The sequence below is a fragment of the Mytilus galloprovincialis genome, chromosome 8 (genome assembly GCF_965363235.1).
Source record: "Mytilus galloprovincialis chromosome 8, xbMytGall1.hap1.1, whole genome shotgun sequence".
NCBI classification, from domain to species: Eukaryota; Metazoa; Mollusca; class Bivalvia; order Mytilida; family Mytilidae; genus Mytilus; species Mytilus galloprovincialis.
Window position 1 is genome coordinate 58531728 of NC_134845.1, and position 16224 is coordinate 58547951.

Below are 16224 nucleotides of genomic sequence, written 5' to 3' on the forward strand. Positions count from 1 at the left end.
ATATGCGGTTGTCAACGGAGGAAGTTTGGTCTACCAAATTATGCCAGCCTTAAGTTTCCATCATCCATGTTTCCTTTTCTCATTATGAACATAAAGGGACATCTTTTATCCATTTATAGTCGGATCCAGGGTGGCCCAGTCCCCCCTTTTTTCCCTGGAAAATGTTGGTTTATTATATAGGGAATCACTGAAGCATGACTGGAAACAACCACCCCCCCCCTTTTTAGGTCAGTCAGTGCCCCTTCCCATGTAATATAAGACTGTAGGTTCATATCATTTCTGTTCAAGGTTTAACATTGTTAGTAAAAAATACCAGATAGAAGTAAGGTTCTCTGGGAAAAGTTTTTGCAAATAACATAAACATAAAAATGTACGTGCCATTTTCATTCTTTTCACTTTTGTACTTTCACTATGACAAGACATTCTCAGTATGAAGTAAAGAGGTTGTCAGTTAGACTACAACCCTACATATATAAACTTTAAAGTTTGCATCATTGACATATAGTGAACACATTTGTGACTAATTAACAAATGACCATGTTAACTTGCCCTTCAATATGCATCAGTTCACTAACTTGAGTAGCACATAATATATTGGCCATTTGATATTTATACAATGATTGGAACAGAAACTCTTAACACATTATATGCTGTAATATACATGATGATTAAAATATGGAGTTCAGGTATGATTGCTAATGTGACTATCCACCAAAGTTCAAATGATATTGATTTAAGCAACTATAGGTCATAAGGTATAACCTGCATGTGCCACAGTCTGCAATGACTAAAACTTATTTAGTAATCTCAGTCATTTTGTCATGTCAAACCTTACAAAATGTGACATATTTTAACATGTGTTCCAGATTTTCTTACCTACAATAGCAATTATAATGTTTATTCAGTTTTATTTTATTTGTGAACAACCACACATCCAAGAGTTATTGCAGGCTTGATACCGCTTGAACTTTTTTATGACATCATCAAGTCAAGTATGAATATGGTCAGTCTTTCTTTTCATCAATCATGACAGAGGTGTAATGAAACAAGAAAATTCATGAAATCAGCATTTATGTACGTTGTATCTATAATTGTTTTCAAAAGTGAATTGTTAAAATAAGTTTGTTCCTTCCAAAATATAATGCTCTGTTGGCATGGTTGGGTGCCGCTAGATACTACCCAGAGGTGGAACCCTGAACAATAATGGACACAACATTCAAGCTTGATACAGCTCTCAATTTGGATTGTGATTATATATATATTTGACATAGCTTGATTTCTGGCACAGATTGAATGTGGACTAAGAACTTTAAATTTTAAAACTGGATATTTCCCTTATAATATGTACATGTAATATGGTATAATATTCAAAATATAAATACATGTTGAGATTCAGCATATCAAAGAATCAGAAGAATTGAACTTTTAATGAAAACTAATTAAGATTAGTTTTGGACCCTTAGGACTTCAATGTGGACTAATTTAATAATGGGGCTCAAAATCTAAATTCATGGTTAGCTTCAGCATAACAAAAAAACCTTAATATTTATTTTTTATAAAAATCGAACAAAAACTTTAATTTTGGACCGGTTGGACCATCTTGTACAGATCCCTTCTCTTATACTTTAGTTATTGTCTAAAAACTAAATGTCTCCCAATGATGACATCACCATACCATTACACAGCCACAAATTTCTAGCAGTTGTATAAAACAAATTGATCAATGCAGTTTAAATTTATGTTACTTCCGAGAGAGAAAACAAACCTGCCCCCCCCTTTTAATAGATGAATGGTATATGTAGGTGTAATGGTCCTAATAATTATGAATCCTATTCTTGTTCAAACATTTTACCTAGACACCTATGAAATAATTCTTTGAAATACTGAACCTTGCTGCATTAATTTTTATTGTATTTTTATTACTGCTCATCAAAACATTATCTTGACCCCTTCTCTTTTACATTATTGTACATATACTCTTTACTTTTACTGCACATTAACCAATTTCAATTATTTAATATACATGATTGGGGACTGGGTTTTAAGCTAACAGATACCTTGGTAGCTGTTACACCCAAATTATGTCCTGATACTCTTGGCATTAACAATAATTGTTATTGTAGTTGTGTGCATTAAACCAGTGATGAATATATGTACTGTAAATCAATTGCTTACATTTCAAAAACTTTGAAAAGGAATCTGGTCCAATTGCCTGTTTGTCACTGCTAAATTATTGTCTCACTAGCAATTGAAATCTCATAATTTTTATTCAGTAAGGAAACACAAGAGTGCACACGCTGAAATGTCTCGCCTTCTTTACTAATCATTGATATTATGTTGATAGTCCTAAATATAAAGCTTTATTTCAACTGTCACATAAACATAACATTAACCAAGAAAACTTAACATTGACCAATGAACCATGAAAATGAGCTCAAGGTCAGATGAACCATGCCAGGCAGACATGTACAGCTAACAATTCTTCCATACAACAAATATAGTTGACCTATTGCTTATAGTTTAAAAAAACCAGACCAAAACACAAAACTTTAACACTGAGCAATGAACTGTGAAAATGAGTTCAAGGTCAAAATAAAACCTGCACAACTGATATATAGATCATAAAATATTTCCATACACCAAATATAGTTGACCTATTGCATATAGTATTAGAAAAAAAAGACCAAAACTCAAAAACTTAACTTTGACCACTGAACCATGAAAATGAGGTCAAGGTCAGATGACAACTGTCAGTTGGACATGTACACCTTACAGTGCTTCCATTCACCAAATATACTAGACTTATTGCTTATAGTATCTGAGATATGGACTTGACCACCAAAACTTAACCTTGTTCACTGATCCATGAAATGAGGTCAAGGCCAAGTGAAAACTGTCTGACGGGCATGAGGACCTTGCAAGCTATGCACATACCAAATATAGTTATCCTTTTACTTATGATAAGAGAGAATTTCACATTACAAAAAATCTTAACTTTTTTCAAGTAGTCACTGAACCATGAAAATGAGGTCAAGGACATTGGACATGTGACTGATGGAAACTTTGTAACATGAAGCATCTATATACAAAGTATGAAGCATCCAGGTCTTCCACCTTCTAAAATACAAAGCTTTTAAGAAGTTAGCATACACAGCCGCCGCCAGATCACCCTCCCTATGTCGAGCTTTCTGCGACAAAAGTCGCACGCTCGACAAAAAACTGAAAGCTACATGGAGCTTGAATATCTCATATGGTAATATATGCCATAATTATTTTAACATCAAATTCATGACAAAAATGAATGTCATTGTAGTAAAAGCAGTTGTAATACTGCATTTTTTTTATGCATAAAATCTACTATTTAATCAAAAGTGTTTATAATGTATCCATTTTGAGATCGGGTTAACCCTGTTTGCACAATAATAATTCATTTGCGAGATAATTTTATTACTGTTTTCTTTTTGTTGATAGCAGATCTTTATTTGTTGGGCTATAAATTTGAATATATTCACACTTTTTGATGAATGGCCAATTGAAAGTTTTAAACTATTCTGTTTTGGAAAATTGTATTCAACTTTAGTCGTGTGTATTGTGTTGTTGGGATGCTGTCCAATGAACCTATACCCCAAATCTCCTTGTATTCATATGTTTATATGTTTGGAAAAAAGTTAAATCAGATTTAACTGTATTATTTGGCTAAAACTGAGATAAAAATATTCTTTATATCTATTTTAATTATTAACAACAATACATGTATGTTCATGATTAATTTATGAAGACATACAATTTTTTGAAAACAACAATCAATAAAACGAAAATAAATATTTAAAAATTGCACACAAATTTTCATGCGCAGCTAGTATGCACTTCAATTCACTCATTGAAATTGAGGGTGCATTAGTCTTGTCTAAAAGTTATTTTTAAGTGTGAGTCTATTCCATTTATGTATACATGTAGAATCTCTGCAGGCTTTCAATGCTTCTCATGTAACTTGATAAACTTCCACTGATTAGGTTGACATAATTGTGATCTGAAAATATATAAACGTATTTTTTATAACTTTGTAACTTCTGGTAGGTAAGGGATGTATAGGGTATGCCATTGTTTGTCCATCCATCCTTTAAAATCAAAGTAGTAGGGGCTAACTAAAAAAGGTATATTACTGCTAATTTAACAGTTATCCTAAATATTTCAAAATTTGTCCAAACTAGACTAAGGTACACCATATTCAGAAAATAATGGGGTTTTTTTTACAACTAAAGAGTTACCATGGCAATAAGCTTAGACCAAATTTGTAAAATTTCTTAATTTTCTTTGTTTTTTGTCAAATAAAATTATATTTTAGACTGTAATGTGCCCATCCAAGAAAAAAATTATATTTAGTGAGATTATGTCAATAGTTACATGTATAATAAAGGTTTTCTTAAATTATTTTGTTGTTTTGGAAACTGCATAAATTCTATATTTGTCCTCGCCTTCATGATGTAATTGTGACCTTATCAGACAACCAGATGCTCTGCAGGGCGCAGCTTTATACGACCGCAGAGGTTGAACCCTGAACGGTTGGGGCAAGTATGGACACAACATTCAAGCTGGATTCAGCTCTAAATTTGGATTGTGATTAGATAGTTGACACAGCATAGGTTTCTGACACAGAATGAATGTGGTCTAATGAACTTAAAATATTTTTTTTGCCTTTGAGCAATTCACTATGCTGTTGAATATTAATCCTCTCAAAAAAATGTTTGAAGAAATTTTCTTTTTATTTATGAAATCTGAAATGAGAAAAATTTAACCCCCCCTCCATTTTTTTTTTTCACAATCCCAACCTTTCTTTTGTGGTCATAAACCTTGTGTCAAAATTTCATTGATTTCTATTTACTTAAACTAAAGTTATAGTGCGAAAACCAAAAAAATGCTTATTTGGGCCTTTTTTGGCCCCTAATTCCTAAAATGTTGGGACCAAAACTCCCAAAATCAATCCCAACCTTCCCTTTGTGATCATAAACCTTGTGTTAAAATTTCATAGATTTCTATTCACTTTTACTAAAATTAGAGTGCGAAAACTAAAAGTATCTTACGACGACGACGCCAACGTGATACCAATATACGACCAAAAATTTTTTAATTTTTGCGGTCGTATAAAAAATATTATGTTTTTAATTCATGTTTCTTAAATTTATGCAATTCCAAACATAATGAGGCTTTTTGGAATAGTTTATATTCTTGGACAAAAAATAGTCCTTTAATGCCCTTCTCCTTTGCTTTGAACAATTTCTCATGAAATTTTAACACAAAATTTAGATTGAGTTCCCTTTATAAGTAATTTTTTGGAGTCTCTTTCAAAAGTTGCAGGACCTATCAGATTTAGGGTATTTTTCACATCTATTAAGCTTGAGTGCGCTTAGAGTAAATAATCTAGATCTATACTAAGTGTCTTTCAGTTGTTTGTATGTAATAGTACCTGACCATGCCCCCTTTTTCTTGGTTTTATTTATTTCTACTTGTTTCCATCTCATGATGAGTTAAGATTTAAGTCTTTTTCAACTGAATTTTATAGTTTGTTTTTATTTTGTACTCTTACACCACTGTCCCAGGTAAGGGGAGGGTTGGGTTCCAGCGAACATGTTTAACCCGATACATTATGTATGTCTGTGTCTGTCCCAAATCAGAAGCCTTTAATTCAGTGGTTGTTGTTTGATGTGTCACATACTTGTTTTTCGTTCATTATTTTGTACATACATGTATGATAAATTAGGCCAAATTTCTAGTTTTAATTGTTTCACATTTGTCATTTCAGTGTATTTTATAGCTCTCTGAGTGGTATGGGCTTTACTCATTGTTTAAGACTGTACTATGACCTACTATAGGCTACAGTTGTTAACTTCTGTCATTTGGTCTCTTGTTGGAAGAGTTTTCTCATTGGCAATCATACAACATACTCTTTTTTTATATTCACAGTTTATAGCATAAACCATGTAGTTGTATCCACAATTTGATCATATAATTTATATCACCATATAGGAAATATTAGTAATTTAAAAAAAAAAAACGTTTGTGAGTATTTGCTTTAATATATAATTTGGTCCGGTATTTACTCAAATATATCTAGTAAAAAATAAATTTTGTAAACAAACCAATTTATAACTTTCATATATAGAAGACATACTTACGGTGTATCAGTTGATTTATATTGAAGCTACATGTACATGTACACTGTATATGTAAATTTTCTCAAATTTTCATTCTGTTAGATTTCAAGTTTTAGCAATAACTGTTAATTAATCTCCAAGGAAACATAGAAATCAATAACTGTGTTCATAGTTCTTCTGGTTGAGGGAGCTGAAAGTAATAATGAAATAATAAAATGAGTATAACTAAAAATAAATTGTTGAAATGCAAGGACCTACATATAACATATAAAAAGTTAGAAAAATAGGGGGAGGGAAGTATTATTGACAATAAAAAACTGAATGCAACCTTTTTTATAATTCTTTCACAGGCATCAATCTGTATCATCCTACTATACTAATTAAAGAAAGATATTGAGTGTTTAAGTGTCACCTACATTTGTAACTATAAAAAAGATTTGTCTACATTAATCAATTTCATAAAATATGGCTTCAAATCAAAATCAGTTTTCATGTTAACATTTTAAACATTGTTATTGAGCATTAATTTTACTCATTATTTACAAACATTTTTTTTTAGAACAATGTAAGTTGTCATTTTATTCCATGCAAGGCAGGATAATTAAATAGTATTTTTTTTTATAAATTGATAAAGTAATTAATCCATGCAAATAAAAATATTTAAAAAAAAAAACAATACCTATTATAATCTTTTTGTTTTATTCATTCCGATTCAATCTTAACACTGTGCTGTTATCTTTTTTGTCACCATCTGTAAGATAAAAATAAAAACATTAGAATTGATTACTGGCGTCTTAGAATTATAGTCAAAAGTGTTGTTTATTGCAGGAATAAAAGGTTTATTAAGAGTACATGTTCATTGTATATATAAGGGCTAAGGCCAAATAAAATACTGTGTGTGTTTCCTATTACATCTTTGAAAATAAATGGTAGGTAGGTAGGGAATTTATGTAATTCAACATTTTTTTTTTACATTGAGTCTAAGGGAGAGATATTCTGACTTAAACAGTGCTTATTGAAAAATTACAAAAAAAACTTTAAGGTAGGCAGCTATTTCCAAGCTTAAAACATATAGGGTTTAGTACAGAGGGAAATAGGAAACACACATATTTATTTATTTGGCCTAAATGTGGTTCTTAAAGGGTAAATAGAATACAGAATAATTGGACCAAAATTATAAAGATTTTACTTCTTTTTTTTTGGGGGGGGGGGGGGGTTAATTATTATTATATTGTATAGACTATAAATTGACTGGATAATAATTCAATAAAATATAGTAATATCGAAATGGAAATGCTCCCATCCAGAATATTGTAAATTAATACATACATGACCATGGTGACATATATATAATAAAAGCAAATTGCATATTATAACAAATTTAGTAATGTGTGTGTTACCCTATATTATTTTTCAATTATAATAATTTATGATTGTTTTATTTTTTTTCTCCATGAAATCTAAATTGAGTTTTGAGAAATTCGGAGATTGGTAAGTAAACAGAGTCTTAATATAATATACATGTAATACAGCCCTTACTGAAGTTCGTTTAAATAATGTATTTGAAGCCATGTGTCAATTTGGCATTATTTGCACCCCTTTCCCAGGAAATCCTAAATTTATCCCTATAGAGTCCAAATTTGTCTTTTGTAAAATATCTTTAATTCAACAGTCCTCAACATGGAGCAGCTTCTCGGGTAAAATTTAGCCACTCTCCCAACATTGTATTCTGTTCTTCAAACGAGTTTATTAGCTGATGATTGGGTGCCAGTTTATTAAAAGTATGTCCAATTTAATATCAAAAGCTATAGCGTTAAGTGTTCTTTCAACTTCACAGACGAGAAGATCATATTTTATGTTTCTTCATTGACGAAGATTTTTTTATATGGCATGGCATAATGCAACAAAGTCGATCGAGTTTTCATGCCAGAATTGAATTCTTCGACCTAACGATACAGACATTTGCAAATTTTTATTTTGTAAAATTATTTGGATTGAGTGCATTTTACTTACGGTTAGTATTTTTATTCATATATACTGGTAAAGTTAATAACAATTATCCTCATTCATCAATGTTCAGCCATATTTGCTTCAGTAGCAACAAAAGGTCAATCCGGGTCAAACCGCTTGAAGAGCGCGTAACGAAAAAAGCCGAAGGCAGTGATTAGTGTAGAGTAGTATTCGGGCCCGTATGCGGATCGGAACTGGAACTGCCGGGGAGTTAGGTTATGTTCATGTGTTGTTTGCTGTTCACAAATCAAGATATGTTATGATCATGTGTTGTTAGTGGTTCACAAATCAAGATATATGATCATGTGTTGTTTGCTGTTCACAAATCTAGATATATGATCATGTGTTGTTTGCTGTTCACAAATCAAGATATGTTATGATCACGTGTTGTTTGCTGTTCACTAAACCAACAGATATGATCTTGTGTAGTTTATTGTTCACAAATCAAGATATGTTATGATCATGTGTTACTTGCTATATGATCATGTGTTACTTGCTGTTCACAAATCAAGATATGTTATAATCATGTGTTGTTTGTGGTTCATGGATCAAGATATATGATCATGTGTTGTTTACTGTTTACTAAATCAAGATATATGATCATGTGTTGTTTGTGGTTCACAAATCAAGATATGTGATCATGTGTTCTTTGCCCTTTACAAATCTAAATACCTGATCATGTGTTGTTTGTGGTTCACAAATCTAAATATATGATCATGTGTTATTTGCTGTTCACAAATCTAGATATGTTATGATCATGTGTTGTTTGTGGTTCATGGATCAAGATATATGATCATGTGTTGTTTGTTGTTTACTAAATCAAGATATATGATCATGTGTTGTTTACTGTTTACTAAATCAAGATATATGATCATGTGTTGTTTGTTGTTTACTAAATCAAGATATATGATCATGTGTTGTTTACTGTTACTAAATCAAGATATATGATCATGTGTTGTTTGTGGTTCACAAATCAAGATATGTGATCATGTGTTCTTTGCCCTTTGCAAATCTAAATACCTGATCATGTGTTGTTTGTGGTTCACAAATCTAAATATATGATCATGTGTTATTTGCTGTTCACAAATCTAGATATGTTATGATCATGTGTTGTTTGTGGTTCATGGATCAAGATATATGATCATGTGTTGTTTGCTGTTTACTAAATCAAGATATATGATCATGTGTTGTTTACTGTTTACTAAATCAAGATATATGATCATGTGTTGTTTGCCCTTTACAAATCTAAATACCTGATCATGTGTTGTTTGTGGTTCACAAATCAAGATATGTTATGATCATGTATTGTTTGCTGTTCACAAATCAAGATATATGATCATGTGTTGTTTGTTGTTCACATATCAACATATGTTATGATCATGTGTTGTTTGCTGTTCACAAATCAAGATATGTTAGGATCATGTGTTGTTTGCTGTTCATAAACCTAGATATATGATCATGTGTTGTTTGCTGTTCACAAATCAAGATATGTTATGATCATGTGTTGTTTGTGGTTCACAAATCAAGATATATAATCATGTGTCGTTTGCTGTTTATGAATCAAGATATATGATCATGTGTTAATTGTTGTTATCTGTCTGTGTTTTCCAGGAGTTGGTGTTGGAAGTTGATGTTTGTTGTACTTTTGGTAATTTCTCTTTTATGTTATTATAAAAATAAAAAGATCTGGTATGATTACCAATGAGACCACCTTCCACAAGAGACCAAGTGTCACAGAAATTAGCAACTGAAAGCCACCTTACAGCCTTCAACAATGAACTATAAAAGGCCCCAAAATAATAGTTTATTGTGGTGGAACCTACACCTAAAATATAATTTTTCATTTAATCCACAATAATTAGTTATTCCTTGAAAATAAACAAATCTACTGAAAACGACATTTTCGAAAACTTCTTACAAGTTTGGACAATATGTCATACTTGAATAAATAAAGGTGTATTTTTTCTCTCAGGATTGTATGATATACCTAAAGCCAGAGATCAATCAAATAATCAGGAAATATTAACAAATAATTACCTATATCATCAAACAGGTTTATACTGGTAATTACTAGTCTTTCATCTGACTGCAAGGCATATAAGGATTCATTCTACTTAAGGTGAAATTCTTTAGGCAACATAAACATTTTCAACCAGCACTCTAGTGCATGAAGGTCGACCATGACAAATGACTTCCATTCTTTCAATAATATTGGTATGTAATTTTTCGTTAATCTTTTTATTTTTGACCATTATTCTCTTTTCTTTATATTTTTGCACATTCACATAATTTTTTATTCTTTATATTTTTGAACATATCAATTCTTTATTCTATATATTTTTGCACATTACAATTCTTTATCCTTATAATTATTCACAATTCACAGTTCTTTTTCTTTATATTTTTGGACTTATTTATTATTTTTTCTTTATATTTTATATTTAAGCACATATTGTCGTTAGATCTTTATTCTTTATATTTTTGCACATTAAATGATTATAATTCTTTATCATTATTTTTTTGCAAATAATAATTCTTTATTCTTAATATTTTTGCACATTATAATTCTTTATTCTTTATTTTTTTGCACATTATAATTCTTTATTTTTTATTTTTTTTATTCTTTATTTTTTGGCACATTAAAATTCTTTATCTTAATACTTTTTGCACATTATAATTCTTTATTCTTTATTTTTTGGCACATTAAAATTCTTTATTCTTTTGAACATTATAATTCTGTATTCTTTATTTTTTGCACATTAAAATTCTTAATTTATCTTAACACTTTTTGCACATTATAATTCTTTATTTGTTTGCACATTATAATTCTTTATTCTTAATAATTTTGCACATTAAAATTCTTTATTAGTTATATTTTTGCACATATAATCATTCTTTATTCTTCACATTTTTCTCTTTTCTTTATATTTTTGTCCATTATTCTCCATATGATCTCTATTCCCTATAATTTTACTGGTTAAAATGCACCTTTTAATTTTCTATCCTATATCTTTTGGCATATCATTTTTTTCTCTTTTCTTTATTTATTTGCTCAATCTTTCTGTAGTATTGACCTATTATTCTCTATTCTGTTAAATCCCATCCTGCTCCCATGAATTTCTTTGCTTATTTTGTCAATTATTAGACTGGAATCTGAAGTTAAGTCTTTCAATCATAGTGTCTACTAAATTCTCAAAAACAGATAGTCCAATTTCAACCTCGGGGAAAAAAGAAAAAACAATTCACCTCGGGGAAAAAAGAAAAAACAAAAAAAATTAAATTGAGATATATATTCAAATTTATGAAAAAGTATTTTTGCCCTTTAATTGACTTTGGGGAGACTTTACTTAAAAGTAAGAATTTTGTTTAAGATAATGGTTAAGTCTACAGCCTTGTGTGAAAAGTTTAAAATCTTTATGCACTCAAAAAAATCTAAAAAGTGCATGAAAACCAAATGTCTTTCTATCAAAACTGTGACAACTCGTTCATCTAAAACACTAGCAATAAACCTATTTAATACCATAACTTTGACATTTTATTCAAGATTAATTTCTAACTAAAATGCCTTATAAAGTTGTCAACCTTACAACACTGACAACAGGCCTTGAGAAAGAGAAATTACATGTCTCTGGTGCATCTTTAATGATTCGTCAAAACAATAAATGATGAAATAGCTTTTGATTTAAATCCAAAATAGAAATAAATGTCTCCTGGGTTGAAATTTACGACTTTCCCTTTTTTAACGAAAATATTACATATCCTAAATGTATAATATTAGGATAAAGCACTTCCGTTATATTCAGTGTAAACGGCCCCTCTAGGACAATGAACTGATAATTGGCACTTTGCTACAAGAATAAAGATTTGTTGATTTCTCTGCTTAATTGAAGCTTTGAATTAAATCCTTTTTTATCCTTTTCCAGTCGTGTAATTGAAAATAATCAATCTAAATATCTTGCATTCAGTTCCGACATTAAATACTAATGGTAATGAAGTAATATCTGCTTAGAAATAAGATTACTATTTCTTAAAATGAAATTGATATTCAGCAAATTAACATAAATTTACCAAAGAGTTCTCCATTCTTTAATAACGCTGTGGGATTCATTTATTTTGAAAATACCACATTTTGTAGGATCATACGGAAGTCTTTCAAAATTTATTTGTTGTTGAACATTTCACTTAGTAGTTCATCCAATACCCATGAAATCCATGAAAAGGTCAAAATTGTTGACCTTGACCTTTGACACTGATCTCAATGTCAGAGTTATCTAATAGCAGTTTAGAGTCTTTGAAATTTTAGAAAGTTAACAATTTTAATACAAATTTCCATAAAATTATATCTATTCATATGGTGTTTTATAGACTAGGGTCTGAAAAGAAGCATTTCAATAGTGTCTATAGTAAATTCTCAAAAAACAGAAAGTCCAAATTCCCCCTGAAAAATATTAGGATTAGTCCCATCTGAGTGAGTGAAGCAGTCAGTGTCCAAATGCTTCTTGCCATGTCAGCAATAACACAGTAAATTGTAAAAGTATAAATGCATACCTTAACTCAGATTTCAATGCAAAGCCATATAGGTTACAATACACCATTTGATTTTATGGGCGCAGCCATTTTATGAGCATAACATGGTATGCAGAATTAAGAATATGGCTAATCCTGATTGGTCGATATGTGCGCCCGTTATTTTTTATTATTAGAGACTTCGTGCACTCTGCTTTATACACAAGACAAAATAAAAATTATGTCATAGCCCTAAAGGCACTGAGATGACTTTTCAACGCTAGGACAAGACACATAATTTTAAGGGCAAAATTGATAGGCATGGGAGATAAGTACAAAATACGCTAAGAAAAGCAACGCGAATCTATATTTTTTGGACCAAAAAATACTGTCCTAATAACTTTTCTTGGATTCTAGCAAGGTTTCGTTAAGAAAATCAACTTTCTAAAGTCTGTATCTCGAAAAAGGCTACCAATGTGCCTATGGGGAAATAAATTGTTTATTTCAATCTATATATAAATTTTAAATTCCAATCAGTGCATTTTCAAAACAAAGAATAAATGAGTGAAAAAAAGAAAGAAAAATAACAAGAAATTAAACAATTGCCAGGATGAAAAACCCACATAGACTTAAGTTAAGAAATATTGATTTATGACGTGTTCATATTTCAAGCTTCTGTTAAGGACTATGACAGACCTCTTATAATCAGCAGATACAAGCATTACAAGAAAATAAAATTGCTTACTAATATTTAATTTGAGATCTTTATTAACAGATATTTTTCCGAAAATGCATGGGCAGTTAATATTGAACTCACTCCTTTGTAAACTTATCTTTACGAGACAACCTTTTTTCATCTACTAATAGAATATTGTTCGTTCCTTAATGACATATTGAATACCTTTAGTAACTAAAACTTAAGGTCTTACAGTTATTTAAAATGTCAAGTACCAGTTGTTTATGCAAATACACAGTGAAATCAGCCCACATAAATATGAGTGCGAGTGGCTTACAGTGTTTTCCCTAGAATATTTTTTAAAGAACGGGGAGTCTCAGGATGGTTCAATACATCATTATCTTAGAGGGCTTACATATACAGTAAATAAGCATTGCAAACTTGATGGTAGGTCTAAGTTAAATAATAATACGATATCATCAGAAAATTGCTGTCTTGGCGTAATCCATTCTTATTTCTTAATTCAGTATAAGTGTAAGTACCACAGAACAGGTTTAGTGTACTGACTGTTAGAAGGGCTGCAGGTTGATACACCATATATATAAGTATAGCACGTACGTTGTATGTTTCTATTACAATGGTATTTAACCCTTTAATTATCCATAAAATTCCAAAATAACACATAACTACAGTTCTATCCTAAACATTGAAAAAGAAGATCATAATAGTATCTCATTCAGAGTTAGTTGAGAAAATTTTGAGACCTGGCCTTGCGGTCTTAAAACTTTCAAGCACGATTATTGTACTCAGACTCAAGAATCAACCAATCAGAATAATGGATTTTGTGTTTTGAGCACTTATTTTGTACTCGGAGTACTGAGTAAAGTTTTGTTCATAATATTTCTTTCAATTTTCAAAATTAACAATTTCAAGGCAAACCAGAGTCTATAATAACGCTAGGTTGAAGAATAGCAATCTGTATGATAAACATGATTAAAGTGAGATATAAACTAACATAATTTTTTGCTTAATTAATGTATTCAACAAGACCAATTTTGTTTTTTCATACATATAATTAATTCCACTCCTTATGATTCTATTTCGAGCTGTAGCTGACCTTCAGACAGTCAATTACTTCTAATAGTTCTAAATTAAATTCTCTAAACTATAAATTCAAGTTAATAATTCTTTAACCAGAAAGGCAAAAACGTTTTAATAAGGAGAAAAATCACTAAATGATGACCGTATTTAAATGTCTTAAGTTTTTGGTAGGATTAATTTCAACCAATGCAGAGCCAGGAATTCTTTTATTTTATTTATTTGTTTACATATTTTTTATGTGGAAAAGTTGGATTGGTCAGTCTGATAAGACAGAAAAACATGTCTAAAAATTAATTTTGACACATAAATGGTATACATACTGGTAGATTAAATTTGCATTTGCAAACAATATTTTTGAATGCTTTTTTTGTCATCATTTAATAAATTTTAGTTCCAAACACTATTGCTCAGCTTTTTCACCAAAGTTCAAATAAAGTGGATGAAAGCTGAATTAAAGGCAAACATATCGCCTTTTTTTAAAACAATGAGAAAAACCCAGAAATTATAGTATATAAAAAAGAAGATGTGGTATGATTGCAAATGAGACAACTGTCCACAAGAGACCAAAATGACACAGACATTAACAACTATAGGTCACCGTACCGCCTTCAACAATGAGCAAAGCCTATACCGCATAGTCAGCTATAAAAGGCCCAGATAAGACAATGTAAAACAATTCAAACAAGAAAACTAGGCTATAATTATAGTGGGCTATAATTTGAAGGCCCTTATATGAAAAATAAAAAACATGATGCATACAACAAAGTTAAAATGGATAATTTGGTTTTATCCTTTGGCATATAATCTCCCTTCTGATAACCAAATAGTCAATAATAAAATACTTGCCTAAGGAAGTTTGTCAAATTTTGTGTCTTCTATTATGAATACACATAATCAAATACAGTTTATTTAGAAGGAACCCCCAGCCTCATGTTCTCTTTCATAAATGCCAATTTCTGAAAGAGCATTTTAGATTTCATTCATATTTTTTTTATTAAAAGATTCATGGTAAAACAGGAAAACAGGAATGTGTCCACAGTACAAGAATGCCCCACTAGCACTATTATTTTCTATGTCCATTGAACCATGAAATTGGGGTAAAAATCTAATTTGGCATTTAAATTTGAAAGATCATATCATAAGGAACATTTGTAATAAGTTTCAAGTTGATTGGACTGCAACTTCATCAAAAACTACCTTGACCAAAAACTTAAAACAAAAAATTTAACCTCAAACTTACACTAAAACATTTTCAATGTTCAGAGGACCGAGAAATTGGGGTAAAAATCTAATTTGGAATCAAAATTAGAAAGATCATATCATAGGCATATTATTATTGTGTACTAAGTTTGAAGTTGATTGGACTTCAACTTCATCAAAAACTAGCTTGACCAAAAACTTTAACCTGAAGTGGGGCAGACGAACAAACGGACACACAGACCAGAAAACATATTTCTCCTCTACTATCATAGGTGGGGCATAAAAATATAACTGTATTATTTTGGTAATTAAGGAATGACTGTAATATTTTTTCTGTCTATGAAGAAATAACATTAAAAATTTGGTGCACACTGTTAAATAACCCGCTACGCACGTTATTCAGTGTGCACCAAATTTTTAATGTTATTTCTTCATAGACAGAAAAAATATTACAGTCATTTCTTATAATTTAAGTCTAAATTCCATTTTAAACCGTAGAAAACCATGAAAAAACGTTGATGACGTCACGGTCACATGACTAAATTATGTCTATGGGCTCATAACAAAATAACGTCAGCC

General features: G+C 30.3%; 1 protein-coding gene and 1 long non-coding RNA gene across 3 annotated transcripts in view; both read right to left on the reverse strand.

Annotated features, from left to right (window-relative positions):
• The window catches only part of LOC143042287 (gem-associated protein 5-like), a 218892-nt gene that overhangs the window by 105591 nt on the left and 97077 nt on the right, over positions 1-16224 (reverse strand). The gene's annotated exons all lie outside the window — the stretch shown is intronic.
• LOC143042288 (uncharacterized) lies at positions 3717-8374 on the reverse strand. Its single transcript, XR_012967931.1, has 4 exons — positions 8166-8374; positions 6832-6903; positions 6174-6342; positions 3717-4030 (listed from the first exon to the last, which is right to left on the reverse strand). It is a non-coding gene; the product is annotated as an uncharacterized LOC143042288 (long non-coding RNA).